The sequence below is a fragment of the Spermophilus citellus genome (genome assembly GCF_964194105.1).
Source record: "Spermophilus citellus genome assembly, chromosome: 5".
NCBI classification, from domain to species: domain Eukaryota; kingdom Metazoa; phylum Chordata; class Mammalia; order Rodentia; family Sciuridae; genus Spermophilus; species Spermophilus citellus.
The window spans coordinates 23,701,796-23,707,223 of NC_138186.1; positions in this window are offsets into that span (position 1 = coordinate 23,701,796).

Below are 5,428 nucleotides of genomic sequence, written 5' to 3' on the forward strand. Positions count from 1 at the left end.
CTCTCTCTAAAAAACAAAACTGTCTTAATATGGCAGGTATTTGCCTAACATTACCATTCAAAGCTTAATAGAGTTTAGCTTAATTTGCTTGGGCTGCCATAACAAAATACTACTCATTGGGTAGCTTAAACAACAGAATTAATTTTCTCACACTTCTGGAGGCAAGAAGTCCAAGATCAAGGTACCAGAGAATTTAGTTTCTGGTGAGGTTTTCTTCCTGGCTGCTGCCTTCTAACTTAACTGTGCACCCACAGGACCTTTCCTCAGAGTGCAGAGAGATAGAGAGCTCTATGTCTCTCTCATTCTCATTCTCTTTCTCTTCCTCTCTCCTTAAAAGGACACACAGTCCTAGTGGATATGGCTCCACCAGTTATACCACATTTAACTTTAGAGATTTGGGGGTTAAGGCTTTGATGTATGGATTTTGGAGTAACACCTTCAATCCATAACAGGGTAATAAACAAACATCCAAACATGGTGAATGTCCTTCATCATGACCCCTTGGCATTTACCTTTACTCTTTCTATTTTATATCTATCTATCTATCTATCTATAATCTATCAATCATCTATCAGCTATCTTAGGAGTATGAGCTTCTTCCAAACCATTTCAAGGAAGAAAACTCTATTAATTGTTTTTGTTAATATATATTTTTCAAAGATGCCTGTGACAACATTATCACCTCATATGCTCTTTCAGAAACATAACTCCCCACAAAAATGTGAGGTCTATGTCCCTTCCTTGAGCCTTCATTGGCCTGTGTGAGTGCTTTGATCAACAGAGGACAGCTGATGTGACACTATATATGCCTTACAAAGTTGGGCCATCAAAGACAAATACAACTTACTCCTGGCTCCCTCTCAGGGCACTGGGCCTTGGGAATCACCCACTGTGCTGTGAGGATCCTGGCTCTGAGCTGTGGTTGAGTTTCCATTCCACTGAGTACCAACTTGCTGACCATGTGAGTTTGCCACCCTGGATGTGGAGCTTCTTTCCCTCAGTGGAGACACAGCAGCTGGTACAGTTATGGCAGAGATAATCTATATATGCCCAGATTACATGGCTTAATATAAACTATGGACTTTGTGTGATAATGATCTGTCAATGTGAGGGCGATCTAGGAGGCAGACAGGTCAAGCTAGTGAGCGAGGAGGTTAGGGACAGGGCCAGAACAAAGGAGCATGAGAGGTTCTTCTGATGAGGTCAACTTCAAGCTTGATGAAAGTGCTCATGGACACCAGCAGGGGATCCAATCAGACAGACACTTCCATACTCCTGTCCCTAAGCTAGGGATCCAACAGAAAAACTAAAACAGATGCATGGACAGAGGGGCACCACTCTGAGGAATGTGTGGACAGGGGAGGAGCTGGGAGAGGAGGAAATTCCAGAGACCATAAAGTGAACAGGCCAAAATTCTTCACCAGATGACCAACTCTGGGGCTCCTTCTCTTCAGAAAAGTCTATCTCTGAATCTTCTTGTGCTTGCTATCTCTGTGTGCGGTTCTTCAATTTTTTTGAATGGAGACAACAAACCCAGCACTCCTAGACAGTAACAAATGTAGGGTCACTGATTGGAAAAAATGGTAGGGGATGTTGATAGTGGGGAGGGCTATGCATGTGTGGGAGCAGAAGATATGTGGGAACTCTATTTTCTGCTGTTTTACTGTGAACCAGAAACTGATCTAATAAATAAAGCCATATGTATGTATGTACACACACACACACACACACACACACACACACATGAACGACATGAAAGCAAAGTCACTAATGCAGCAAGATTCAGAGATGGAGTTTGGGAAATTATTGACTAGTGAGGGCTCTGACCTCATTAGTGCAGGTCAAAGGGGCTAGGGGTGTAGCTCTGTGGCAGAAGGTGAGCTTAGCATGCACAAGGCCCTGTGTTTAATACCCAGCACCAAAATAAGTAAATAAATCCATAATAGCACCAGAGTGTGTTTTGGTAAAAGCCAGTGGTACAAAGAAAACAATCAAGATATAGGAACTAACAGTGTGATATCTTGGTTTCTTTCTTTCTTTCCTTTTTTCTTAGCAATAATCAATAGGAGATATTAAAAAAAATTCCCACTTACAATAACAACACAAATTATAAAACCTTGGCATAAATGTAACAAGAAAAATATAAGAGTTATATGATTAAAAACTTTAAAGACCTATATAAATGGGTGGTGTGTTAGTCATCTTCTTGTTGCTGTCACTAAGATATCTGATCAGAACAACTTAGAGGGGAAAAAAAAGGCTTATTTCAGCTCATAATTTCAGAGAAGTAAGTCCATGCTGCCAGCTCCATTGTACTGAGCCTGAGGTGAGGCAGAACATGATGGTGGAAGGTGAAGGGGGGGGGAACAGCTGGGAAGCAGAGAAAGAGGATAAGAAGAAGGAGGAAAAGGAGAAGTAGAGAGGAAATAAGAGGAGAGGACAGAGAGAGAGAGAGAGAGAGAGGGAGGAAGGGGTCTGGGAGAATGTAAACCCTTCCAGGACAAAATCCCAGTGACCTACTTCCTCCAACTAGGTCCTACCTCTTAGAAGTCCATCCAGTTACCATGGATTAATCCATCAGAGGGATTAATCCACTGATGTCAATGGATTAATCCATCATTAATCTGCTGGTGAGGTCAGAATTCTAATTATTGAATCATTTCCTAAAAGCCCTACCTCTGGATCTTGCTACCCTGGGGATTATGCTTTCAACACATGAGTTTTGGGGGATATTCTGTATCCTAATCATAATAGATAGGAAACAGTTCTATAAATATTGATTTAAAACATAAATTCTATAAACTTATTGTTATTATCCCTCAAAGGAAGAAGAAGAAGAAGGAGCAGGAGGAGGAGGAGGAGGAGGAGGAGGAGGAGGAGAAGGAGAAGAAGAAGAAGGAGGAGGAGGAGGAGGAGGAGGAGGAGGAGGAGGAGAAGAAGAAGAAAAAGAAGAAGAAGAAGAAGAAGAAGAAGAAGAAGAAGAAGAAGAAGAAGAAGAAGAAGAAGAAGAAGAAGAAAGAGAAGAAGGAGAAGAAGGAGAAGAAGGAGAAGAAGGAGAAGAAGGAGAAGAAGGAGAAGAAGAAGAAGAAGAAGAAGAAGAAGAAGAAGAAGAAGAAGTAGTAGTAGTAGTAGTAGTAGTAGTAGTAGTAGTAGTCATCGTCATAGTTCAGTGGTAGAGCACTTGCCTAGCATGTGTGAAACCCTGGGTTCAATCCTTGGCACCACATAAAAATAAGTAAATAAAATAAAAGGTTGGGCTGGGGATGTGGCTCAAGCGGTAGAGCACTCACCTGGCATGCATGGGGCACTGGGTTTGATCCTCAGCACCACATAAAAAATAAAGATGTTGTGTCCACTGAAAACTAAAAAATTTAAAAAAAGGTATTGTGTCCAACTACAACTAAATATATATATAGAATAGAAGAACTTGTCCAATTGTAATGAGTTTGACAAGATGCCTCTGATATGATTTTGTGTTTGTGTGTGTGTGTGTGTGTGTGTGTGAGACAGAGAGAGAGGGAGAGAGAGAGAGATCTTGGGGATCAGATCCAAGGCCTCATGCATGCTATGCAAGTGGATTCAATCCCCAGCACTGCAAAACAGAATAATAATAATAATAATAATAATAATAATAATAATAATAAATAGGTAATTAAGTTAATGAAAAAACTGAGGCTCTAGTAAGAGTCATATAGAATTGCAATTCAAGATACAATAAAATATCAAATTAGTGTGGAAAGGATGAACTAATCAATAGATGGCTTTGAAATCTGTCCATTTGAGAAATGTTTAAATTATATTTTATATAAAAATACAAATACAGGAAAAAACAAGTGGGCAGTTGTATAATCTTGCTATGAGGAAGATCTTTTTAGATAAGTTACTAGAAACAAAGCAAAACTAAAAACAACTTGATGGGAGGAAATATTTATAATGTAGAAATCTTTTACACTGTTAAAACCTATTACACATAAAAAGCTTCAACTAATCTACAAGCAGATAAACAACCCATCAGAAGATTGGACAAAATGGACAAAGCAATTCAGAGAAAAGGAAATAAAGATGAAGAGATACCCATGTGAAGAGATGCTCAACCTCACCAGTAGTCAAAAACATGCAAATTGAAACAAGATACCATGCTCAACCATTTGAGTTTGAAGAATTCCAGATTGGATATTCAGCATTGGGAATGTTCTGGGCCATCAGGCACATTTACATGCTGTGAGTGCAAATGTAAGCCACAATTACCTTGTTGAAAGCAGTCCTCAGCATTTAGCCTGAGTAGATGCCTGGCATATGGTAAGCACACTGTAATTATTTGTTGACTTTATGAAGGATTACTTTTGCAAATGGAAAGAGCACAGACTTTGTGGTCAGATAGAGATGTTTTTTTTTTTTTTTTTTTTCCTGGCTCTGCCCTTTATTTACTAAGTAACCTTTAAACAATTGACTTAACTTCCCTCTGTTCCAACTTCCTTATCTAGAAAATGGAGGTATTTCCTACCTTGTGAAACTATGAGAAATATTGAAACAATATATGCAGTGTTTCATCTAATGAGCTGCCAAGTTATAAGTGCTCCACGTAGAAGTCTTTATTCTCTTGCACATGGTTTCCCTGGCAAGGGAAATTCATTTCTTCAGAAAATTTTACCAAGTTTCTTTTTACTTCTCTTTCTTCCTCTTCTGAACACCTCCATATTTAAATTCAGCCTTCTCAGATATGCTTTTAGGCTCTTTTGTTGCCAATATAGTTCATTAGAATCCTCTAGTTGAGCAGGCCTCTAATCCTAGTCATTCAAGAGGCTGAGACTGTAGAATCACAAGTTCAAAACCAGCCTGGGCAACTTAGACCCTATTTCAAAAGAAAATAAAAAGGGCTGGGGGTTTTAGCTCAGTGATAGAACACTTGCTTAGTATGTTCAAGGCCCTGGGTTCAATCCCACCACAACCAACAGCCCCCTACCCACTCCAAAAATAAGGAAAGAAAGAATCTTCCAATTGAAAGTGACATTAACTATTACATCAGTCCTTAAATAGACTTGATTTTTCTGGGTTGAATTAAGTCTCCCAACAAAATGTCTAATCATAATCTCTGGTACCTGTAAATGTGACCTTAGTTTGAAATTTGGTCCTTAGAATTGCAATCAAGACAAGATAAGCTCATAGCAGAATAGGGTGAGCCCCACATACAAGATCACTGATGTTTTTATAAAAAGAGGGAATTTGGACATACACACACACGCACACACACAGAACCATGTGAAACAGAGCCAGAGATTGGAATAATATGTCTGCAAGCCAAGGAATACCAAGAAATGCTGGCAACTACTGGAAGATGGGAAGAAATAAGTGTTATGCCAATAGACAGACCTCCAGGAGCCTAATTGGATGCAATCACACAAGGGTCTTCATTGCAAGCTCGAGCCTG